The sequence below is a fragment of the Macaca nemestrina genome, chromosome 4, assembly GCF_043159975.1.
Source record: "Macaca nemestrina isolate mMacNem1 chromosome 4, mMacNem.hap1, whole genome shotgun sequence".
Classification (NCBI taxonomy): domain Eukaryota; kingdom Metazoa; phylum Chordata; class Mammalia; order Primates; family Cercopithecidae; genus Macaca; species Macaca nemestrina.
Window position 1 is genome coordinate 156,738,005 of NC_092128.1, and position 26,582 is coordinate 156,764,586.

At 45.9% G+C, this 26,582-nt stretch overlaps 1 long non-coding RNA gene across 5 annotated transcripts in view; it reads right to left on the reverse strand.

The window, feature by feature from the left end:
* Positions 1-4,572: 4,572 nt before the first annotated feature.
* Positions 4,573-26,582, reverse strand: part of LOC105483446 (uncharacterized) — a 46,862-nt gene continuing 24,852 nt past the window's right edge. For 2 of the 5 annotated variants that reach the window (XR_011622670.1, XR_011622669.1), the window contains exons 2-4: positions 6,572-26,279; positions 6,350-6,470; positions 4,573-5,054 (exon numbers count right to left, since the gene is read on the reverse strand). This is a non-coding gene — a long non-coding RNA (uncharacterized lncRNA). The remainder of the gene's footprint in view (positions 5,055-6,349; positions 6,471-6,571; positions 26,280-26,582) is intronic. The other 3 variants (XR_988283.3, XR_011622672.1, XR_011622671.1) reach the window with 3 other exon arrangements.

Below are 26,582 nucleotides of genomic sequence, written 5' to 3' on the forward strand. Positions count from 1 at the left end.
ACATGACGTTCGACCAGAGAAACCAATACCTACTTGGTCACGCCCTCTGCGATGAGATCATCTCCGCCTCTGGCCCAACCCCTTTCCCTCCAAGTGTATATAAGGCACTGCATTACCGCCATAAAAAGAGACTTGATCAGAGCACTGTCTTGTCTCCATTTCTCGTATCTCTTGTTCCCCAAATTCCCACCCCCTCCTCCAGGGCCTGCTTCGACTATCCCGCGGGCCGGGAGACTGTCCCTGAAATGCCACAGTCGTAGTTGGGCGGTGGTTACTAAATGCTCGGTCTCCACAGCAGCAGGACGTAGGTCGCCCGAGGCCCCGGCTGCCTGCTCACGGAAAGTGGGCGTTGGGCAGGTATTCACTGAATGAATGCTGGGGTGTGGCACAGAGGGGCTGAGTCTGCCCAGGGGGGCGGGCCGGGGCAGTGCTTGCTTCCCCCCAACACTGGGTGACCATCCCCGCTGTGATACCAGGATGGATGTGCAGTGTCCCTGAGGGCAGACACCACCATACGATGCTCAGATCCACGTAACGCCCTAAACAGGCACCGCAGACCTTCCACTGCCTCAGGCGTCTATCTGGGCCAGTTTTACTTTTATTCTTGATTTGGATAAATTTAAATGGCAGGTGGTAACATGTAAGTGCTAACTAATGACCGGAATGACAGAGGGTAACATGTACCTCAGCACTGTCCAGTCCGTGGAATTATCTTTTCGGGACTTGGCTCGCATCCTAGTGTTTGATCCTGTAACTGGATCACATGTTCTCATAAGAACAGCTGCTCTGGCCTGAGTGCTGTTGCTTGCAGTGGCTGCCTTGCCCTGTCCCCATGGAGGGGGCTTCCTCTGAGGACCTGTTGCAGATTCTCCCACTGGGCTTTGACAGTCATGAAGGAGGAGGTGCCCCGGAGTCGGCATTTGTGAATTTTGCTCTTTGGTTACATATGGAATGAGAAACTTTCTTATATTTAAGCACATAAATGCTGTTTTGTTTTGTCGTCTTTAGAAGACGTGGCTGGCTGGCCCCGCCTGTTTGCCTGGGACAGCCGTTGGTTGTTCTGATTCTTCATGTCAGCAGAGCTGTGCTTTCCCGGGGCAGGTGCACAGTGGGTGCTGCTATGAGAGTTACAGTCTGGTGACCCCAGGGCAGCCTTTCCTGCATGGCACATACTGGGGTAGGGACCGCCTCATCACCTGGGCTGAAGGTCCCGGGGGCCTGTCCCTGGCTGGTTGCCTCCACTTAGTGGTTAGGCCATGCAGCAGCTCACAAGGTGAGGTTCTTTAAACTTCAATCCCACAGGAGGGGAAACGTGGGTGTCCAGATTGCTCTGCCTGTGACATAGCATGAATCCTTCTAGACCAAGTTGCTGCAGTGAAAGGTGAACCACCTGTGTTCCAGGTCAGCCGTGTTCCCAGGGTACCATGCTCAGCTGCTGGAGACGTGTTCTGTCACACACACTTGTCGGTTTGATCTGTGCATTTATTTCCTGGTCTTTTCAGCAATATTGAGTGAATCGCGTTCCTCCTCCCAGATGTCAGCTGCTAGGGAGGGAGTGCAGCTGAGCCCACGCCATGCGGTGTGTCTCCAGTGGGTAGGGTAGCACCCACTTTGGAACTGCTCACGTGGGTTTTGTGAAAAATCTGAGGTGTAAGCAAAGTGCAGAAACGTGAAACCCCAGCCCTGATGGTGAGATTGGCATTTCATCCAGCGAGTGTGGACCAGTGCTCAGGCTGGCGGATGAGACTTGTCCAGCGAGCATGGACCAGGGCTCAGGCTGGCGGATGAGACTCATCCAGTGAGTGTGGACTGGGGTTCAGGCTGGCAGATGAGACGCAGATGTCAGACACTCCTGACCCCGGATCACTGGCAATTTCCAATGCTTGAGTCCCTAATCGAGTTAAACTATTATAATAGGAAAAGGGTTGTTAAGAAAATGTATAGTGATTTGCAACAAAGATTTGGGTTCATGGAAGATGGATAGAAAGGAGGACAGCATGGGGCTGGGCACAGTGGCTCTTGCCTGTAATTCCAGCACTTTGGGAGGCTGAGGGGGGCAAACCACGAGGTCAGGAGTTCAAGATCAGCCTGGCCAACATGGTAAAACCCCATCTCTACTAAAAAATACAAAAATTAGCCCAGCATGGTGATGATGGGTGCCTGTAATCCCAGCTCCTCAGGAGGCTGAGGTAGAAGAATCTCTTGAACCTGGGAGGTGGAGGGTGCGTGAGCTGAGATTGCACCGTTGCCCTCCAGCCTGGCAACAGAGCAAGACTCCATCTAAATAAAACAACAAGAACAAAGGACAGCGTGAGAATTCACAGGGTTGGGGCAGGTGTCACTGCCCCAGCACGCCCGGACACGGGATAAGTGAGAATAAGATGGGAATTTGGATGTGTCTGCACCCTCAGCATGCCCGGACACGGGATGAGTGAGAATAAGATGGGAATTTGGATGTGTCTGCACCCTCAGCATGCTGGGTCAAGGGATTAGTTGAGAATAAGATGGGAATTTGGAGCAGGGCCTTCTCATCTTAAATCCTACATACTTTTAAAATGTAAGTTTTTCTCCACACGTTCGTGATGATTTCTTTTAAAAATATGTTGAAAATCAAGATTTTCAGTGTGTTTCTCTATCTGAATTTAGAAATCAGTGGAAATTGAGAAGTTTAGAAATGCAGTAGACTTTTTTCTAGAGCGTTTAACATCCTGAATAACTGCATGGCGTCCGTGTTGCCGGACTCCCAGCCTGTGGAGCGCCGCTGTGTTGTTGGCAGCCCAGGCATGCCCTGTTCTGAGGGTGACGTGAGGATTGCCGTGTTGTCCACTGTGTGTTTTTTCACAGTATCAAGGAAATATCCTCCTGCAGTTATTTGCTAACCTGGAATTGATGGGCTTTTCAGTTGACAGTACTCTATTGTTACGAATTTTCCCTGGGGAATCCTTAATTAGGTGCTGGAAGTAATGGAAGTTTTAATAAAAATGGCTCTTTTCTTTGCTTCCCTCCTTTTGTACATGGATGTTGATGTGGGGGAGAGCATCTGAAGAAGTAGTGTTCATGGTGGTCGGGGCTCAGACCTGGGAATGGTGGGCATTTCCATCTGACTGCAGTCTGGGGGCACGAGAGAAGATAGGGCCAGGAAACTGGAAAGGAAGCCGGACAGGAAGCCACGGAGGGATCCGGTTCCGGTGAAGGAGTCGGGGGCTTTGTCTTGTGGTCATCGGGACGCAGAGGAATGGAACCATTAGAGCCCTCACAGACCACCGTAGGGAAGACAGCCCTGGGCACAGTGGGGAGGGGAAGCCACAGTGCTCTAGGCAGAAAGCACCTTCTGTGGACAGTGTCCAGGCAGGCCATGTGCTGACCCCAGGAGGAGTGTAGGCAGAGGAAGAGACGGATCCCAAGGGATTGAGACATATGAAGAAAAGGGAGCATCTGAAGGGCACCATGGATGTTCAGGGGTTGTGGGTGAGAGCTGGAGGGAGGCTAAGGCTGCATGCCCAGCCCCTCCCTCTCCCCTCCCCCTTCTCCCCCTTTCCTTCCCTTCCCCCCTCCCCCCTTCCCCCTCCCCTCTTCCCTCCCTTCTCTCCCTGCCTCCCTTCTCCCCTTCTCCCCCTCTCCCCCTCTCTCTTCCCTCCCTCCACTCCCCTCCGCCCCTTCCCACCACCCCTTCCCTCCCTCTTCCCTCCCCCTTTTGAGTGACCAACATAGTGAGCAGCATGGCCAGTGGAAAGAAAGGCACGGCCCAGTGACAGTAGCACATTGGGGATGGGGGCGGGGCTCCAAGAGGATTTCCCAGAAAATCAAACAGAGATTCTCACCAGGTTATCAGTGTTTCATTGTGGGCAAGAAAGTATGGGAAAGAGTTTTTCAGTTCTGCGGAAGAACTGTGAAAGGGTTGGCAATAGGTACATTGAAAGCCAGGATAATGGAAAATAGATAAAAAGTATTAACTCCAGAATCTTTGAAAAGCATAAGATAGGACGGTATTTATAGCACACTGCAGACCCTGACATGATGACCACAGTGGCGTAAGGTGTGGTGTCTAAAGGACAATTCAGGAAGTCGTGTGGTAAGTCCATGTTTATGAACGTAAGTGCCAGATAACTACTTTTTCACATGAGACTTGATAACACTCTTTGATTTCCTAAAATGCATCTGTTTGATAAAAAGGTAATTGAAGATCGTTTTTAAAAGATCATTTGTAGATGATGACTGCAAGAGGTTGGTAGCAGCAGTTTGTTGCTCAGGAACTGATGGTGATTTGGATGCTGCTGAAAGAAGAGCACGTGAGACTTAACAAAATGTCGGGATGGGGGAACTGTGATGGGATGGGGGAGTGGTGGCAGGGTGTGGGGGGCGGTGGCGGGGTGTGGAGCTGTGCTTCACTTAGTTCTGAACTTGCCAGCCTGATACGTAGGGTCTGCACATGCACCATAGAAAGCTGACGTGCAGAAACCACCTTAGTAAGAGGAATATGAAGCCCACAGACCCTACAGCTGTCATAAGAGTCCATCGTGGAAAACCAGGGACTAAATATTTCTTTTATTAACTTAAAACTTTATTTCTAGTTTGCTTTCAATCAAATATTACCGATCTATTTCTGAAGAAGTATCTGTTAATGATTGGTGCTCAGTCTCGGAGCAGTTCTTCACGGAACTGTGAGGATGACGTAGGATGATGTCCTTTCTGTGGTCTCAGAGCAGTTCTTCACGGCACTGTGAGGATGATGTAGGATGACATCCTTTCTGTGGTATCAGAGCCATTCATGGAAATGTGAGGATGACATCCTTCTCGTGGTCTCAGAGCAGTTCTTCACGGAACTGTGAGGATGACATCCTTCACGTGGACTCAGAGCAGTTCTTCGTGGAACTGTGTGGATGATGTCCTTTCTGTGGTTTCAGAGTCGTTCATGGAACTGTGGGGCTGACATTTTTCCCGCGATATCAGAGCAGTTCTTCATGGAACTGTGATGATGATGTCCTTCCTTTGGGGGCTTAGTTTCGTCTAGTTGTGTTCCTTGCCACCCTGTTGTTACCTGAGTATAACCAGTACTGTGACACGTGGATTCAAGTCAGTGTTTTGACCAATACCATTAAATCGTTTTATCTGACCACATTAACATTTTTTGTAATTCATCAAATAATTGTAGTTCATAGTCGAATACAATCTGTTAACACTTGGCATCAAATGGAGTAAGTTTCTAGAGAGTAATTTGGAATGAGCAAAGCTGGACATTCATGGTATGTCCTGGTTACCTGAATTATATTGTTAAATTATCCTGTAAGATTTGTTTTAAAAATTGCTTTAATAATAACTTTGAAATTTTCTTAAGAACTTATACAACCTATTCTGTATATTTATTACATGAAAGGTCATAACTTGAGTCTGTGTCTTGGGCCCTGTTTCTGTAACTCCCAGGAATTCAGTTGCTACCTGTGGCTGAGTTTGTGTCTCTCCCTGCCTGTCAGTGGACCCTTGTGCTGTGAGAGGGGCCTTGGTGGCATCCAGGCAGGAGGGGTCTCCCCGGTTGTGGGAGAGCTTCCCCCTCAGTCCTGGCCCTCCTGTCTGTGGGCTCTGAGGTGCCGCCATGCCCAGTCCCATGGGTAGCTCTGGCTTTGCTGTGGGGATGGAGGGAATGATTTGCTAGAGTCCGCTGAGCACAGCCACACCTCACTCTGCTGTTTTCCCCGAAATCCAGGGGTGGACCAAGCTTTGCTGCAAGAACGCCAGGCTCCTGTCACTCCTTCCTCTGCCTCTTGCTACCACCGCTGAAGGTTTTCAGGGTCACGAGATGAGCACTATGGGTCAGGTAAGCACGGGGTAGGGTGTGACAATACGTCCATCTGCCACTTGTGCCAGGAGGGTGCCTGTGCCCAACTACTGGACGAGGCAGAAGCGCGGTGGGTGTGGGCCTCCAGCACACGATGGGCCTCCAGCTTTGTGTGCAGACACACCCTCTTGGGAGACCCCAGTGTCTGGTAAATAGCTGTTCACGTGGTTTCCAAGCCCATGTTGTCTACTATTCAGAATTTCATACTAACTAAAAAGATTATAATCTCATGCCAAATTTTTCTCATTTTTAGGCATCACTGTTAAATAACTTTTTAATCGTGGTTGCTAGCATAGTTTTTTCTTTTCCTTACCCTCAGTGATTTGTTTTCCAGGTCTACTTTTCTAAACAGAAACGAAAACCACACATTGTCATGTGTTTCCTGTTTGTTTTTCCTCCGTGTTTTATGATATCATCTGCACAGGGCTGTCTGGAGCCTGAGTTATCACTGCTACCTGGGCATGGCCAGCTGAAATTTCATTAATTTAGCAACAGAAAACTTAGGCTGTCGGGCACCTGTAGTTCCAGCTACTCAGCAGTCTGAGGCAGGAGAAATGCTTGAACCTGAGAGGCGGAGGTTGCAGTGAGCTGAGATCACACTACTGCACCCCAGCCCGGAGACAGGGGAAAACTCCATCTGAAAAACAACAAAAACTCAGGCTGTGATTGATGTTTGAATTACTCTGAAAGAGTTTTTCCAACATGTAGGTTAAAGTTGCTTCTTTAAAAGAAAATTACCTGTGAATTCTTGTGTAGTTCCCAGGGCACCGGTGAGGGCAGGGGGTTGGTCGCTGGTGACAGACCCCATTCATGAATCCCTTTGTTTTTCAAATGCCCTTCACTGGCGTTCTCACATTGTTGTCACATGGAGCTTTCATGATAAGCAGGTGAAGTTGTGACTGTTGTCTCCTGTGTCAGAAGAAAAAACTGAGTCTAAGGGATGGTGGAACTCACCTGGTGGTCGAGGAAAGGCTGTGAATCTGGGAACTTACCCGGTGGTCGAGGAAAGGCCGTGAGTCTCGGAACTCGCCCGGTGGTGCAGGAAAGGCTGTGAGTCTCGGAACTCACCCGGTGGTGGAGGAAAGGCTGTGAGTCAGTCGTGCCCTAACAAATCTCTCGGTCCACACAGGCTCATGTGATCAGCCACTTCTGCATCCTCCTCAGTCACCATCTGCCTGGCCTCTTGGCTCTGCTCTTCTTTCTAGAGAGGTTTTATGGCCTCGGGGAGTGTCACCCGTGCAAACGAGAAGGTCGCAGCTGAGAGCCTGAATGAAAAGCCGGTGCCACCTCCACGGCGCCCCCTGCTGCCTTTTCCAAGGAGGCATTGACCCCAGGAAAACGTGTGGGGATGGAACAAAGGAGGATTTGCTCCCAAATCCAACCTCCATTATTTCACAGCTGTCTTAAGCCCTGACACATATTGAGACCTTCTCTTACTCACGTGGGTGTCTCGGAGGCCCCTGTCGAGTTCAGGAGTGTGGAGGTGCCCGCGTGCTGTCAGCCTGCGGTGAACGCTTCCCTCACTGTGTGTCAATGCCGCTGTACGGGCGCCCTGTCTGAACACACAACACACCCAGACGTGCTCACAGGCGTGAGTTCATATAGCTTCAGTTCTCATGGAAGCCAGTGGGGGTTTGTCTTCCATTTTATAGATGAGGAAACTGAAATTCAGGGAGGCTGCCCCATGGCTGACGATCACATGGGGCCGCTCCTCGCAGGAGGATGCAAGCCTACCTTTGGCCTGACATCTTACCACACAGGAGAGGAGATCCACGTCAGTCACCATTGCGTCTGTTTCCTACATTCTCTCTCCACGATGCTGCAGTGGAGTTGATAAACCCTGTGTTTACCTTCGGATCGTGCCATCTTCACAATCCCAGCTACTCTACGAGATAAGTGTGGTGGGTTGTGGTTGTCTCACGCTCTTCTCTCTCGATAAAAGCCTGAGAGAGGTGGGTGTAGCAGGAGATGGTGATCTCTTGGCTTTGGGTGCGTTTTCTGTTCACCCGTGCACCTTACCTCACCTCTTCAAAGGCAGGAAGGCGTGGGGAAGAGAGGCACAGGGCAGAGGGGGTGGCTGAGAGTGGGAGGGTGGGTGGAGGAGACCGACACTTCAGCTCAGAGACTGCAGGCTCTGCTCTGAAGGGGAAGCCAGACCCAACGTGAGAAGTATGGTTCATTTCTCCTGTTTTTGTAAAATTGTGAAATATGGCACCTCTTTATACACAATCCCTCCCGTTCCCCATCCTGACTCATGTCTCCATTGCTGTTATAACCACACGACACTCTGTCCATCTGTCTGCATATCTGTGTATTCGTTATTTATCTACCTGTCAGTCATCCATTTATCAACCTCTCTATATCTGTCTACGCATTCACCAATCATCTACTTACCTATCAATCATCCATTTATGTCCACCATCCATCCATCTATCATCAGACATCTCATTCATTTACCCAATTACTCAGCCATTCTTCCACCATCCACCTCCCTACCTCTCACCTACTCCCATAAGAATACGAGGTCCACATAGGCCAGGATCTCTGTTTTGTTCATTCGTGTAGGCCAGGCACCTGAAATATTGCCTGGCTTCTATATTTTGAAGGAAGATGAGGGAGCATGACACATTTGGGGAAGGGCAAGAAGTCAGGTAGGAGGGGCCGGGTTATAGCATCTTGAGCATCATGCTTGGGAATTTGTACTTCATCCTGAAGATGATGGGGAACTACTTGAAGATTTTAGGTAAAGGGCCAGTGAGGGCCAGTCAGGGTTTGAAGATCACTTTAGCAGCAGCATGGAGCCTGAGCTTGAAAGTGAGGGAGTCTAAACAACCCTGAATGCCTGAAACTGATGTGTACTTAAGAGATGTCTGTCGGGGCTAGGCACTGTGGCTCATGCCTGTAATCCCAGCACTTTTGGAGACCGAGGCAGGTTGATCACCTGAGGTCAGGAGTTCGAGACCAGTCTGGCCAACATGGTGAAACCCCATCTCTACAAAAAATACAAAATTAGCCGGGTGTGTGGTGGCTCATGCCTGTAATTCCAGCTACTCCAGAGGCTGAGGCAGGAGAATCTCTTGAACCCAGGAGGCGGAGGTTGCAGTGACCCGGGATCACCCCACTGCGCTCTAGCCTGGGCGACAGAGTGAGACTGTGTCTCCAAAAAAAAAAAAAAAAAAAAAAAATCAGTATCAGTGAGATTTGAGAAATGTTCAAAAGATAATAGCAATAGGACCTGAAGATTGGGTTAACGAAGAGGAACATGAGAGGAAATCAGGGTGACCGTGATGTCCGATATCATACTGAATGGGCAAAAACTGGAAGCATTCCCTTTGAAAACTGGCACAAGACAAGGATGCACTCTCTCACCACTCCTATTCAACATAGTATTGGAAATTCTGGCCACGGCAATCAGGCAAGAGAAAGAAAGGGTATTCAAATAGAAAGAGAGGAAGTCAAATTGTTTCTGTTTACAGATGACATGATTTTATATTTAGAAAACCCCATCATCTCAGCCTAAAATCTCCTTAAGCTAATAAGCAAATTCAGTAAAGTCTCAGGATACAAAATCAATGTGCAAAAATCACAAGCATTTCTACACACCAACAACAGACAGAGAGCCAAATCGTGAGTGAACTCCCATTCAGAATTGCTTCAAAAAATAAAATACCTAGGAATCCAACTTATAAAGGATGTGAAGGACTTCTTTAAGGACAACTACAAAACCACTGCTCAAGTGCTCAAGGAAATAAGAGAGGACATAAACAATGGAAAAACATTCCATGCTCATGGATAGGAAGAATCAATATGAAAATGACCATATTGCCCAAAGAAATTTATAGATTGAATGCTATCCCCATCGAGCTACCATTGACTTTCTTCACAGAATTGGAAAAACTACTTTAAAGTTCATATGGAACAACAACAAAAAAGCCCGCATAGCCAAGGCAATCCTAAGCAAAAAGAACAAAGCTGGAGGCCTCATGCTACCTGACTTCAAGGTATACTACAAGGCTGCAGTAACCAAAACAGCATGATACTGAAATGCAAAATGCTTTGGTACTGGTACCAAAACAGATATATAGACCCATGGAAGAGAAGAGACTTCTCAGAAATAACAACACACATCTACAACCATCTGACCTTTGACAAAGCTGACAAAAACAAGCAATGGGGAAAGCATTCCCTATTTAATAAATGGTGTTGAGAAAACAGGCTAGCCATATGCAGAAACTGAAACTGGACCCCTTCTGTACACCTTATACAAAAATTAACTCAAGTTGGATTAAAGACTTAAACATAAGACCTAAAACCATAAAAACCCTAGAAGAAAACCTAGGCAATACCATTCAGGACAAAGGCATGGCAAAAGACTTCATGACTAAAACACCAAAAGCAATGGTAGCAAAAACCAAAATTGACAAATGGGATCTAATTAAACTAAAGCGCTTCTGCACAGCAAAAGAAACTATCATCAGTTAGTAGGCAACCTACAAAACAGGAGAAAATTTTTGCAATCCATCCATCTGACAAAGGGCTAATATTCAGAATCTACAAAGAACTTAAACAAATTTACAAGAAGAAAACAACCCCATCAAGAAGTTGATGAAGGATATGAACAGCCACTTCGCAAAAGAAGACATGCGGGCAATAAACATGAAAAAAAGCTCATCACTGATTGTTAGAGAAATGCAAATCAAAACCACAATGAGATACTGTCTCATGCCAGTTAGAATGGTGATCACTAAAAAGTCAGGAAACAACAGATGCTGGAGAGGATGTGGAGAAGCACCATTGGTGGGAGTGTAAATTAGTTCAACCATTGTGGAAAACAGTGTGGTAATTCCTCAAGGATCTAGAACCAGAAATACCATTTGACCCAGCTATCCCATTATTGGGTATATACCCAAAGGCTTATAAATCATGCTACTATAAAGACACATGTACACGTATATTTATTGCAGCACTGTTCACAATAGTGAAGACTTGGAACCAACCCAAATGCCCATCAGTGATAGACTGGATAAAGAAAATATGGCATATGTACAACACAGAATACTATGCAGCCATAAAATAGGGTAAGTTCATGTCCTTTGCAGGGATATGGATGAAGCTGGAAGCCATCATTCCCAGCCAACTAATACAAGAACAGAAAACCAAACACCACATGTTCTCACTCATAAATGGGAGTTGAACAATGAGAACACATGGACACAGGGAGGGGAACGTCACACACTGGGGTCTGCTGGGGGCTGGGGGACTAGAGGAGGGATAGCATTAGGAGAAATGCCTAATGTAGATGACAGGTTGATGAGTGCAGCCAACCACCATGGCACATGTATACCTATGTAACCTGCACGTTCTGCACATGTACCCCAGAACTTAAAGTATAATAAAATATATATAATTTCAGTCACTGAAACAACCACAGTAGCTCTACTGCAAGATGAGTAGTCACAAAGCTCGAGCTGCCAAGTTTCCCCAGGAGCCACAGCCCTTTCCTCATGAATGACCAGTGTTCCTAGTCAGCTCAGGAGAAAGAAAAGCAGACAAAATTCTGAAATATGTCTGTTAGTAATGGACTAACATAAGCTCCTCTTATCTCACATCTTATTGTTAAAATCACATGAGCATATACTACAAGAGAAAGTAAATTATATCTAAATTTAGAGAACTCACAACTAGATTCCTGTAACAGTAGGAAATAGAGAATAAGAAACCCCTGTAATGACCCCTATACCCCTCCTGCTTTCCTGAAGGGTGGCTTCCATGACATATAAAGGTTAATGCTCTATGTTGGCTCTATAGAAAGTGAGAACCACCTGAGACTTCACAGCCAATGCAAAGGCCATGGGGTGTGCTCCATATGCCAATCAGTCATCGATTAAAAACAAAGATGAGGCCAGGCGCGATGGCTCACGCCTGTAATCCCAGCACGTTGGGAGGCCAAGGCGGGCGGATTACCTGAGTTTGAGACCAGCCTGACCAACATGGAGAAACTCCGTCTCTACTAACAAAAAAAAATTAGCCAGGCATGGTGGCGCATGCCTGTATTCCCAGCTACTCGGGAGGCTGAGGCAGGAGAATCGCTTGAACCCACGAGGCGGAGGTTGTGGTGAGCTGAGATCGCACCATTGCACTCCAGCCTGGGCAACAACAAGCAAAACTCCATCTCATAAATGTGTACCTAACTTTTAAAAACTACAACAGCATACATGGAATAATAGTGTTTTCCATTATATCTCACATAAATGACACTTCAAGGACTGTCTACCCAACTGTTCATAGTATCCTCTACACCATAAGTGAATAGCTAAGGCAAATTCTACCACCTGTAACCTACACACAGTAAGCTTGATCCCCTAAAGAGAAGTAGCTGTGGAATTGGAGACTATCATCTGTGCAGGTGCATGAGCTGGACGTCTCAGAGTCATCCTGGGTGCAGAACCAGAGACCATCCTCTGTGCAGGTGCATAAGCTGAGCATCTCAGAGTCACCCTGGTTGCAGAACCAGAGACCATCCTCTGTGCAGACGCACAACTAGGATGTCAATGTCACCCTGATTTCCTCTCATGTTCCTGCTTGTTAATGGATGATTGACAGGTAGATAAATAACGAATACACAGATATGCAGACAGATGCATATGAGACACCCTTCAGGCAGGGACTCACTCACTGTTCCTAATTTGCACCCAAGGAAACGGGAGCACATAGGTTAAGTAATTGGCCCAAGGTCAGAGAGGAGCTGGGGTTTGAACTCAGTGAGACGGAATCGCAGCTTGCAGAATTAAATGGAAAGAAAAACGAATGTTTCATTTTCATTATTTTAGGAAGGGGTGCTTGCAGAAGATGGAGACATACGGAATGGCTATGTAATGTGTGTACCGTGATGTTGAACTTTTAATAAACTCTTGCCAGAGAAGATATTTTTTATTTCTCCAGCATCATGTGACATACTATGTAGCTTATTGCCATTTTTAGTACTTTAAGAAATGCCATTAAAAAATGTATTTTAGTTAACCAAGTTATCTAACACTATAAATGTAAGAAGTACCAACAAATTCTTTACTTGCAATAGTGATCTATTCAATGCTGCATGAAGCTGATCCTGAATAATCCCTTCTCTTAATAGATGGGTGCTTTTGGGTTCTTAAAGGCCTAAAGGGAATGAACCATAAACAGCCACAGCAGAGAGAAAAGACGAGAAAGATCTGCCTCTTTTGGGGTCACCAAATGTGCCTCTATCAACTTATTGCCTCTCAGCTCCACATTCACCTTTATTACCTTCTTCAGAAACCATGGATCTGAGCCCTGCAAATTCTGTTCAGTTGTGTTGGTGAAGTGTGGCAGAGGCATGTCAGGATAGTGGTTTCACTTCTTAGTCCCAGGGCCGTGCACAAGGGCTCTAGCAGGTCCTGCTACTGTTGGGGTTTCTGGCCCCTGTGTTGCATGGCAGCAGCAGCTCACCCCCAGCCCGGACAGCTTTGTAGGAGCTTCTCCAGCAAGAGCCCTCTCTGCCTGAGACGGCCGCAGGCCACGTGTTCTCCATGGAGCCCCCATGCTGTGTCTGCCCCAACAGCCCCGAATCCAGCTGTACCCCTTTCATTCCCTCATCCCCTTCTCACTCAGTATTTATGCATCTGCTTGTTTTCTCCTTGCTGTGATAGCACATTAATGCCACTTTAGAATCCCAAGCTAAAATCATTTTCTTTTTGTTTGTTTGGTTTTTTTTTTTTTTTTTTTGAGGCAGAGTCTGGCTCTGTTGCCCAGGCTGGAGTGCAGTGGCGCGATCTTGGCTCCCTGCAAGCTCCGCCTCCTGGGTTCACGTAATTCTCCTTCCTCAATCTCCCGAGTAGCTTGGACTACAGGCTCCCGCCACCACGCCTGGCTAATTTTTTGTATTTTTAGTAGAGACGGTGGTTCACCGTGTTAGCTGGGCTGGTCTCGATCTCTTGACCTTGTGATCTGCCCACCTCAGCCTCCCAAAGTGCTGGGATTACAGGCTTGAGCCACCGCACCTGGGCTAAAATCATTTTCTGTTTATGTGAAATTGCAAGCCATTACTTCCCGGCCTCTCCGTAGGTGGAAATATCCTTGACACTTTCGGTGCTCATCCTCAAAGATACTTAGAAATACTAGAAAGTCACTGCCCTCTGTCTTAACTGCTGAGCTTCCAGATGATTTTCCCCTATCTTTTTAAGCATTTGTATTTCAGGCATTTGCTGGAGTCCGTGACACTGTCTGTGTGTCCAGCATGACCAGCAAATCTTGTTACTCTGGTGATGTCCGCGCACATGTCTGTAGACTCCTCTGCAATCCTGCCTGGTACCTTTACCCAGGATATTTCTGTTTCTCATTGTTTCCAGTCCATGGCCTCTCATCCGGTGTCTCATTCATGTGACCGGGTAAAACTGTATTCAGGGCGTTTGTAATTAAGGCTTTGGAGGGCACTTGGTCAGATGCTTTCATGGATTTCTGATGCTGCACAGCTGCTGGATTTCATCTATCGGCTCATTTTGTGAAAAGGATGTTGTGTTTTCAAGGGAATATTTGGTTTGTAGCAACCTGTTTACCCATGTTATATTTTCCTAAAAGTTCTTCATCTTATGAGCTCTTCTCAGAATGATTTGGGTTTTATTCAGAGCTTTGTAAACATCTTTGTTCTCAGCTCATACCCTTTCCAGCGCTGTGTGTTCATCCAACACTGCCCCCTTCCTCGCACCGGGGCCTCAGACTGGCCAGGACTCCCTGTGACCCGCTGGCGTTGGCTCTCACAGGAGATGGGTCCATCCTGCACCCTGTGGTCAGATCTCTCCCCTCACCTGTGGGATTTGGGCCACCTGGCCAGTGGACATGCGGCCTTCTAAGCTGGATGTCATAAGAGAAGACCTGCCCAGTAGCCGCATGGGGTGTTTTCTCTGCAGCAGGGCACTAGCAAAGCACACGGCTGTGCTGAGGACGCAGGAGGAACAGCGAGAGGAACCAGGGGGCCATCGTGGCATGGGTTGCCTCCTTGTCCCCTCTAGGTGTCATGTTGGGAAAGGCCTTTCCACAAAGTGCTGTCCATTTAATCGGTATTTTAGGTGTTCGGGGTTGGATGCTGCTTTCTGCCTTGGATATTTTGAGTTGGACTGGGATTATTAAACACAGCAACAACTTAGCACATGGAGGTAGATTCTGACTCAAACACTTCACTCAGTGTCGCAGGAAATGCTTTCAGCCATAATTACACTGCGTGCTTCAGAAGCTGATCTTCACGCCTGGACAGGTTGTCCCTTCTCCCTGTATTCGCTGTGTTTTGGTGATGGGGTTAGCATGCTCTAAGGGTCTGTGTTGGGAAGACCCCATCACGCAATGTGGGGAGGCTATCCTGTTATTGTTCCTCGTCTTAACATTGTTCAGCGTAGAGTCTGACGGAATCTTCAGGGATACTGTTTATAGATGTTTTGAAGTGTCTCTGTGCCACTGATTTTAGGTTAAAATAGAATGTGGACATCTTTTTACAATAGTTTTTAATTACTCTGCTAGTTTGTGTTGCTGTCTCTCGCTGTGCAGTCCACAGTCTGATGTCTTTGTGGTCCCTGTGTTTCCCTCCTGCTCATGTTACCCCATCCTGTGGGTCAGCTGCGAGGAAACTACTCTCCGTCCTCTGGAGTGGCCTCGAGCTGCGGGTGCTGGTCTCCTTGTGGGCTAAAGTGTTCTTCTGTTACTGTTTTCTCTGTTTTTTGACCAAATTTAGCAGACTCGTGTATGGTGCAAACACTTTTAAAAATGTCTTTTGCCTTTATGAAAAAAACACCTGCATTGCTTTAAGATGAACTTTTCCTGTGTCTCCATCCTTCCCCAAATGATTGCTCTTCTTAGAAACTGGGTGGTGTGTGTGCTTCATGGCCTCATTCCATCAAGCACTCTAACCTCTGATGGCAAAAGTGACTATACTCAAGGCAAAAACTTTGCAAATGTTGAAAAGAATGAACAAAAACCAATATATTGTTCTCTTGTCATCCTGAAATGTCTACTCTGAATATTTTGATGTAGTTCTTTCAATACTTTTTAAGTAAAGTTGCTTCTAACACAAGCACTTTCATTATATTGATCGAATTATATTCAGGAAATAAGGAGAAAGTAAAAAGAATATCCAGTTTGGGGCAAAAAGGAAGATGACATAGAAAGAGGCTGTAAAACTCACTGCAACTTGAAAAGCTGGATTGTGGTGTTTGTGGTTTTGTTTTTACCACGAGACACCACATGATTCTTCTGGACACTGAAGGGCAATAGGATAATCCCCTGTGTGTGTTCTGGTGGCCGTATAAACTGAGTCACATGTCCTCTTTCGAAGCAGAGAAAGCATGAGTTTTGAGGTAGTGGTTTGGTAACTTTTTGAAAATCTGTTTGTAGGACTGCACTGCAGAGATTAGGTCAATCTGAATTAGAATCAAATGATCTGTTCAGGCCACGGGAGCTTTCTACACCGGGTGTACGCCTGTTCTGGATGTGGTGTAGAAGGAACAGGACTGGGAGGGTTTCTTGCTTCCCAGTCATAGAAATGCCTGCAATTATCACTGTTTGTTGTCTCTCGGGAAGCTATTTTGGGAAGGAAGTGTACGTTCCAAGGCTGCTGGTTGGCCTGTCGTCACCCTCGGGGTCTTGGTGTGGGTCACGGGAGCTGTGGCTGCTCACGCGTGGAGCTCTGTCTCTCTCGCTGCCGCTGGTAGACAGCTGGTCACCAACAAAGTGTGTGTCACAGTGGCCTTTGAGAAGAATTCTCTGCATCATTTTTATACAAGGTCCTTTTTCTTTCCAATGTCAACATCGTGTCTTCCAGCCAAGTGATATGTTCTTGCAGAAACAGGAAGTGTGGCCCAAGTGAGAAATGAGGGAATTGATCCATAACTGTTATCAGTTTTTATCCAGTTGAGCCATTGTAATTTATACATAAACATGTTAAATCTGTAGAAGTGAGTCACGGTGCCAGACCCTCACAAATGCTGAATGTCTACGTGGGACCTCTCTTCTGTGGGGTCCACGTCACAAGAAGAAAAGTCGCTCAAACGCAGCACGGAGTGGACGTGAATCTTTCCGAAACGTCCGTGAATCAGAGCGACTGCTTTCCCATTTGCCGGACTCCCCATTTGAGGTTGTGAGATTCCCGTTCCGAGGCTCTCTCAATTTCCCAGCACCCATTTCACTCCTTCCCGGAGATAACAGACTCACAATGATACCTTGTTCTCAGATTCTCTAATTAGAAAAATCACATATTTCACAAGAATAGTCCGGCTTACTCACTCCTTAGCCTGAGATAAGCCACATACCACTTTTCTCTTTAAAATGCTCACCTTTCAGGACTCTTGATAAATTATTTAAGAGTAGGAAGGTACCGTGACTTTGGCCACAAGCAGTATTATTTATAATGTGCAAGTGAGTGCCTTGAGAGCCATGGCTGCTAAAAACAAATTTTCTCAGAAGAGAAAAATGTAAGCAGTTCTTTACATGATCGTTAATTTTGTTTTGCCTAAATAACATCTTGTCTTTGTACAGGGAGGTGGAGAAGTCAACTTTTGTTACATAAGATGAGCTTGAAAGTCCTTTAAGTGGTACAGGATGTCACTAAGTATTGATGGGGCTGAGTGGGTCCTGCTGCCCCACTGTGTGATCCTGAATATCGACAGGGGTGAGTGAGTCCTGCTGCCCCACTGTGTGTGACAAGCCCTTTGTTTCTGGCCCGGAAATGTCCCGGCTCTGTCAGCGCATTGGGCTGGTGCTGGCTCCCTTGTTAGTTTGCAGGCGAGGCAAAATCTCACGCCTTTCACTCTTGTTGACATACAGATGCCGAAGCTTTTAACAAATTCTTACTAAATCAAACCCAGAAATATGTAAAAGGGATAAGAATACCATGACCACTTAGAATTTGTTCTCATGATGTGTAGTTTTGCATTGCACACTTGGCTCGTCATTCAAAAATCAATGTAATTCACCATATTAACAAAAAATGAAGCAGAAAACCCATTTTATCCTCTCAGTAGACACTGAAAAACATCTATTGAAATTTAATAGTCCTTATACAAATTTCCTATCACATCAGGAACAGAAGGGAACTTTCTCCATTTGATAAAGGCCATTCCTGAAAAACAAGAGCTGACCCCCCTCCTCGGTGGTGGCAACCGGGGCGCTCTGCCCACAGTCAGGGGTGTCGGGAGCATGGCCATTCTCTGTGGTTCAGGTTCGCATGGCATGCACTGGAGCCCTCGTCAGTGAAGTGAGTCGGAACTAAAAGGCATAAAGACTTAGAAGCGGTGAGATATTTGATTTACAGAAGACACAGGGCTTTATTTAGAACATTTTAGGAAATGTACAAACAACCAGAAATGGTGTGAATTTTGCAAGCATGCAAGATAGACTCTTTGCAACAGATGTATACAGATGCCCAGCGGCCCATGAGAGGTGATCGCCAGGGAGTCATTGGGTAAGTACAACTTAAACCCACGAGCTTCCCCTTCACAAGAGTGGAGAGGGAGGACAGTAGCAGGTACTGGTGAAGATATGACAGGCTGGATCTCAGACTGATGGAAACTTAAAATGGCACAGCCACTTTAGCAAACAGTGTGGCAGTTTCTTTAAAATGTGTACACTTTCCATATGGCCCAGCAGGTACGCTGTAGATGTTCACCAAGGAGAGATGAAAATGTGTGTCCTTGTAAAAGAATGCACATTATCTCCAGAGTAAATTGTCATAGCCAAAAACTGGAAACAGCATAAATCTCTCTCATCTGGAGAAACATGAGCAAATTCTGATATATTCATACATTGTCCTAGTTCCCATCAGGAAAAATGTACAAAATAGTGAAACCAAAACAGACAACGGGGATGAGGTCCAGGAGCCTTGAATTGAGCAGAGAGTGAACACCATGCCGTGGAGTCCGTGTGACGATGGAAAAGCTTTGTGAGTCTCGGGTGATGGAAGAGCGCCAAGAACACTCCTTGAGAATGAACAGTGGCTGTCTCTTGAGGGCCAGGATTGACTGGGAGGGGACTTGTGGGAACTTTGAGGCAAAAGATTTGATTAGAGTACTAGATTTCCATTTATCAAAATGCACCAAGTGTACTTAAGATCTGAACATTTCACTGTGTATACTTTGTGCTCCCTCCCTTCCAAAAACACAATGAAAAAATAATTACAAATGAACACTGAACTCTACTTGATAGATTTTTCACAGTGGTATTAGATAGAAATTCTGAAAGCATTTCTGTATCTCCAGGCTTAAGCAAATAAACTTAATAAATTAGTGAATATATTGAGTGTTATAGGAACCAGGTTTCTTTCTTGGCAAGAGAGGTAGAAATAAGAAAAGGCCAAAGCCTGGAAAGGATCATGTGGGATTGGGTTGCAGCAGGAGGTACCAGTATAAGCTGGTGGCTCCCGACAGACGTAGACAGGGACAGAAGTGCCTGTGGATGGGTGTGGATGTACATGCATGTACACGCATGTTGTGTGTTCTACTTGCTGGCAATGCCCAGCAGCACCCAGTGCCCAGTCTTAGCTTCCAAACACCGTTCTTCACTAGAAGGAGCCCTGGTCCAAGGGCTGGGGAATCCGGTGTCAAATCTGGAACCAGTAGAGCAACAAAACAAACCATTGTAACTATGAATTATAACCCACCAAGCCAGACTCCATGAGTACATATTGACATATGTAAATGAATGCTGAAAGATAAAATAATTATTTTTAAGTGAATATGGAAGATCTAATGATTTAGAAGGAATGACAGGAAATCAGTGGATGCTAAAACTAGTAGTGAAGAATTGATGGAAAACAGAATATGCACATAGTGTCATGGTCTCTCCTCCCAAATCTTAATTGCAACGCGAGAAGTAGCATCTTTGCTTTGGAGGAACTTAAGCACCACCTTCACTGAGTTGCCGATGTTAACGTTGTCACACAGGACAGACTTCTGCGGTGTCCCTGCTAAAATGCATACTCTTGAGTCTAGTCCGGAAGATACCAAAATAAAGGACAAGCTGTAAACTAATTGACCTGTATTCTTTAACATTTCTAATTTCAAGAAACACAAAAGCTGAGAAACTTGGATTCTGGAAGGGTAAAAATCACATGACAAATCAATTCATGATCCTGGATTGGATCTTAAAATAGGAAGACAAAGTAAGAAAATTATGGAGGCAGTTGACACCATTTGAAAGTGAACTTTGTATATGACAGTTTAATTTCCGGATCTTGAGGAAATTGAATGTGAGAGAATATCCTTGTGTTTAGGAAATACATTGAAACATTTAGGTATGGAGGGACATAGTATCTGAAATTTATTTTCATTTGACTTAGAAAATTCATGGGGGAGAGGGGGAAAGCAGTGATGTAAGACAGGAGCAGTTGGGCCTAAGTTGAGCCTGGTAAGTTATGTGAGAATTCACTACGCTGGTCTTGCAGATTCTCTGTGTATTTGAAATTACATCCAAAAAGTTTAAAACGGAGAATATGCGAAACAAAAAGTGATTTGTGGAAGTGAGTGGACTTGTCACCTCATTGATCCCTTCAGTTTTCGGCCATGAGCCAAGTCAGTCACATAGTGGTTTTTGACCTGGGAATTAGAAATAGTGGCCAGAAGACCAGGCTCTTTATCTAGTTAGGGAGAGATATATGCGCAAAGGCTGACCAAGACCAAGCAGTGCGATGAGCTGCTTGTGGGCATCACGTCCACAAGCATGATGGGCAGGTCTGGGTCCTGTCTCAGGTGACAGCGCGGGGGATTTAAGCCAGAAAGCCACGTCCGATTCCCTTTCAGTGGGATCATTCTCACAGCTTCAGAGAAAACTTCCCTGTCCTGGGGACCCTCTCCCCCAACCCGTTTTCACTCATACCGGCCATTTTTGGTGGTGGTATTTTTTTTCTGCTAACACTGTTCTCACTCACAGTTTAGGGCCTTTGAGCAGATTTTTGCCTGTGTCTCGAAGATTCTCGTCTTGACAGCCGGTATGGTTCATTCCTGTTGTTCTGATTTTGTGTTAAGGGGTTCTTCCCTGGCTTCACAGTTTGGAGTTGCCGCTGTGTCTGTCTCTGCTTTAATTCTCTACCCTATCTATCACCTGTCTCATCCATTAGTAAGTGGCCTGCTTGAGATGCCTTGAGACTGTCTGCCTTATCACCACTGCATCCCCAGCCCGTAGGGACTTACAGAGGAGGCATTCAGTGAATGTGTGGAATTAATGTAATGGGTTAATAGCCACAAAATGTGTTAATGGTTGTTTTAGTCCATTTTCACACTGCTGATAAAGACATACCCAAGACTGGGAAGAAAAAGAGATTTAGTTGGCCTTGCAGTTCCACATGACTGGGGAGGCCTCAGAATCATGGTGGGAGGCGAACGGCACTTCTTACATGTCAGCAGCAAGAGAAAATGAGGTAGAAGCAAAAACGGAAACCCCTGATAAACCGTCAGATCTCATGAGACTTATTCACTATCACGAGAATAGCACAGGAAAGACAGGCCCCAGTGATTCAATTACCTCTCCCTAGCTCCCTCCCACAACACATGGGGATTCTGGGATGTACAATTCAAGTTGAGATTTGGGTGGGGACACAGCCAAACCATATCAATAGCCAACACAGTCCTGGCCTATGGCTGCTGTTCAGCTGAGCTGCGACCGTGGCTGTGTGAGTTGGAGTGTGAGGTGTGCACACGCCTCTCAGCGGTACAGTGAAAGGATTTGGAGGCTCAAACGTGTGACCTACAAAGAATCTCCAAAGATCAAGGTCCATTCACCCTAAAAAGAAAAATCTCAGCGCAGTTTACAACCAGTGTTTGCTTGTGGATATGGATTCTCCAGTAATAAAATGAATAATTAAAAGTCTGTGAATAAATTTTAATGTCTTTACTGGAATTGTAAACACTGATTTTCTTTCCTCGCCCACCCATCTGTTGGTGAGTTTCAGAAGGTGGATGAACCGTGCTGCAGGGACAGAGAGGAGGGTGCAGCTTGGCCTCTGGGACCTCAGCTGAGAACTGAGTGACTGAGCTGTCTCTGTTTCAGATGTCCACACAGAAGCTGTCCAAGCGGCTCTGGCCAAACACAAAGAGCAGAAGATGGCGGTGCCTGTGCCTTCCAAACGCAGGTTCCCGGTCATGCAGGCCTCCATGGACGCCTACACCCCTCCAGGTAAGGGACACGCTCCTCGACGCTGCCTCCTGAACATGCTGGGTGCCTCAGAATTGACCACTAGCCCAGCAGTCGGGTTTTTACCTTAAAAATCATGGTGCAGAAATGCAGATTTCGTGAATCAGAAGTCCAAAAATAGTGTATGAGTTAAACATGGAGGGAAAAGTAACATTATTATGTATCTGTATAAATACACGTTTTTAACTTTTCATCAAGACTCATACATATGATACCAGTAAAATCTCACACAATTTTATTCATTTAATTCTTTGTAGGGAAAAGGGAAGAGTTTGCAGCCTTCTGGGTGGAATTGGACTTTTCTTCTGATTAGGCTGGTGCATGCGTGTTCTCAAATCTTCAGATAAGTGTGCTATATTGTTGGATTGTTTTAGAACGAGCAAATTGGACAGTTTAGGCAGTTACCCGAATAAGGTCATAAACTTTGCCTGCAAGGTGCCAGATAGTACTTTAGTTCCTGCAGGCCATAAGATCTCTCACAACCACTCAGCTATGCCCTCAGCCATGGTTGATAGCAAGTGCATATGGCTGTGTTCCAATAAAACTTTATTTACAAGAACAGCAGACCAGATTTGGTGCACAGAACTGCCAACCCCTGATCTAAATTATTGAAGGTAATAGCCAATTTATATTTCTGTTATATAAATACTGCTTTCATTTAATCTTGAATTTTACATAACTAACCAAATTCTCTATTTTCTCTGCCCAGATAATTATAAACTACATTTCATGATCTTCACACCCAAGTAAAGCAGAAAGTTTGGTTATCCAGATACTTGTTAGAAATATGGATTGAACCTACGTTATTTGGTGTTTAGTTTCTGTGATTTTGATTCCAACACTATTCATGTCGTTGTTGCAAGCTTGTCTTCTCAAAGGACCTGAATCACCTTACATCCCACGTTGAAGCTACATATCACTTTAAATGACACCATGTTTTTCCTCCAATACAAGAGAAATTTAAGGTACAATATGAATAGTTGAAAATGTACAACATTTTTGGGAGTATTTTTACTTTTGAAGTTTAGCTTAGTCTTGGCAAGCAGTGAGACAGAAGGATGTGCTTCAGATCAGAGCTGAGGTCAAGCGTACGCCCACATTATTCCAAGCAGCTCCTGAGTTTCACCTTTACGTACCTTTACAAATGAAGGTACTGAAATTTACAGGACAGAACTTAAACAGTGCATCATTTTGGGTTTTCGTTGCTTTTTGTTTTGAGACAAGGTCTTGTTCTGTCACCAAGGTTGGAATTCAGCATCATGTTCACAGCTCTTGGCTCACTGCAGCTGTGACCACCTGGGCTCAAGCGATCCTCCCACTTCAGCCTCAAGCAGCTGGGACCACAGGTGCACACCACCACAGCCAGCTAATTTTTAAGTTTTTGTAGAGACAGGGTGTTCCTATGTTGTTTTTGTTTTTCATTGACACATAACATGTTCTTCATGTAAAGAACACAGTACCAGCATGCAAGGGAGTGAATGCCAACGTGCTCCCTTGGGCTCCTCCCTTTCTTTATTTTAATATTAAGCCACAGCACATAATTAAGGGCTGGGCACTGTAGCTCATGCCTATAACTCCAGCACTTTGGGAGTCCAGGGCAGGTGTATAGTTCGAGCCCAAGGGTTCAAGAACAGACTGGAAAACATGGCAAAATGTACAGAAATACCTTTTGTACATTTTGTCTTCACCAAAAGTACAAAAAATTAGCTGGGCCTGGTGGTGTACACCTGTAGTCTCAGCTACTTGGGAGGCTGAGGTGGGAGAATCACTTGAGCCCGGCAGGCAGAGGTTGCTGTCAGATGAGATTGCACTACTGTACTCCAGCCTGGGCAACAGAGCAAGACCCCCATCTCAATTAGAAAAAGATAACGATAATAAATCGAGACTCTTTAAAAATGATTAGGCCAGGCATGGTGGCTCATGCCTCTAACCTCAGCACTTTGGGAAGCCAACGCAGGCAGATTGCTTGAGCCCAGGCATTTGAGACTAACCTGGGCAACATTCCAAACCCCATCCCTACAAAAAATACAGAAATCAGCCAGGCATGGTGCTGTGTGCCTGTGGTCCCAGCTGCTCGGGAGGCTGGGGTAGGAGGATCACTTGGGCCCAGGGAGGTTGAGGCTGCAGTGAGCCGTGATTGTGCCACTGCACTCCAGCCTGGGCAACAGAGCAAGACCCTATCTCAAAAAATAGTATGCTTAATCCTGTTTGTTTAGTTTATGGTTATAATTTGCCAAAACTTATTGTAAAAAAAATTGTATTTGTATGTGTTCTTTGTGTAACTAACAACATGGACGTAAAAGGATAACCCATTTGAAATATTTTAAAGCAAATTTTTGGCATTAACCAGTATTTAAGGCAACAGGCATTTTTCTTGACCACTTTTTATAAGAGAAATGACTTTGAAATGGAAGAAGTAGTGCGGTTATTTGCTTATTTCTTGTATTGAATCCAACTGCTGAGAAATGTTACTAGGTCATGCGTGATGAATAACCTCATTGTACAGATGTCTGCAAAATATAAAAGAATATTATTTGAAATGTTATTTTTGTGAAATATTTGGATTTATTTGATTAGCATTTTTATATAAACCATAAAACATCCTTTGTAAATTTTCATCAGGAGTCCTCTTGATATCACATGGGGCAGTTTGTAAAATCATAAATGTCGATATCATAAAAATTTTTTACTCCCAGTCTATTTTGTGCTTAGTGATAGTTTGCATGTTTATTACTGCACTTACTTGAACAAAATCTTAGCTGCATTTTCTTACCTATTTTTCTTGGTATTTGGTAACAATGGTTAGAGCTTACTCAGCTTCATTGCCCTTCAGAGAATGTTCTTGAAGTTTATCTTCTATGAAATGACTGGTTGCTGACCTGGATCATAGTTTCTGGAGAAACTCTCATTAGGATTGTCGCAACGCTAATATTCTATAGGTGAAACTTTCCTTTAGTTTTCAAAAGTAAAGATACAAGAATAATTTGCCAAAACTTCTTCTAGCCATGATGAGAGAACAGGGACCCAAATCACACATCTGCCAAAAACAACTGTAAAACTGTACAAAACGAACGAGGTGAGTGTTTTTAGTCTGTGACCACAGCTGTGCCAGCCAGAACCTGAGGGAGGGCAGGAGAATGAATGAGACACACCCACAGTACACCTGCCCTCTGGAGAACACCTGCAGATCGCGGCGCCGAGAGCTCAGATGTGGGAGGAGCATGGCCATCCTACCACGTCCAGAAGGCAGAGCTCGGAGAGAGCTCAGATGTGGGCGGAGCATGATGGCCACCCTACCACGTCCAGGAGGGGCAGGGAGATTGGAGAGAGCTCAGGTGTGGGCAGAGCATAGCCACCCTACCACGTCCAGGAGGTGGAGATTGGACAGAGCTCAGGTGTGGGCGGAGCATGGCCACCCTACCACGTCCAGGAAGGGGAGATCAGAGAGAGTTCAGGTGTGGGCGGAGCATATCACCCTACCATGTCCGGGAGGGGGAGATCAGAGAGAGCTCAGGTGTGGGCGGAGCATATCACTCTACCACGTCCGAGAGGGGGAGATCAGAGAGAGCTCAGGTGTGGGTGGAGCATATCACACTACCACATCCAGAAGTGGGGAGATCAGAGAGCTCTCAGGTGTGGGCGGAACATGGCCACCCTACCACGTCCGGGAGGGGGAGATCAGAGAGAGTTCAGGTGTGGGTGGAGCATGGCCACCCTTCCACGTCCAGGAGGGGGAGATCAGAGAGAGTTCAGGTGTGGGTGGAGCATACCACCCTACCACATCCAGGAGGGGGAGATCAGAGAGAGTTCAGGTGTGGGCGGAGCATGGTCACCCTTCCACGTCCAGGAGGGGGAGATCAGAGAGAGCTCAGGTGTGGGTAGAGCATGGCCATCCTACCACGTCCAGGAGGGGGAGATCGGAGTGGGTGCAGGATTGGAGCTCTCCACAGATCCACACCAGCAGCTGAATCAATCCAAGCCTGCCCATGTCACGATGACCCAGCAGTGACTGTGCTACCTGCTAAAACAAGAGCTGGAAAGCTTCAGAGGATGGTCAGGGATCCTGAGTGTGCTCAACATGTTACCCACAATGTGTAATATTCAGCGAATAATCACTGCATACATAGAGAAACTGGAGGTAGAATCTGTGGTCAAGAAAAAGGCAGTAAAAAGTGCACACACATGCAGGATGGTCTCTGTCACTCACCACATGCGGTGGCTGAGCACATGAAGTACGCCCGATCTGAAGTGGATTTGCTGCCTGAAAGATATGCCAGTTAATATAAAAAATAGAAAATATTTTATTTGTGTTTTTTTTCTTTTTTCTTTTCTTTCTTTTTTTTTTTTTTTTTTTTGAGACGGAGTCTCGCTCTGTCGCCCAGGCTGGAGTGCAGTGGCGTGATCTCGGCTCACTGCAAGATCTGCCTCACGAGTTCATGCCATTCTCCTGCCTCAGCCTCCCAAGTAGCTGGGATTACAGGTGCCTGCCGCCACACCTGGCTAATTTTTTGTATTTTTAGTAGAGAAGGGGTTTCACCGTGTTAGTCAGGATGGTCTCAATCTC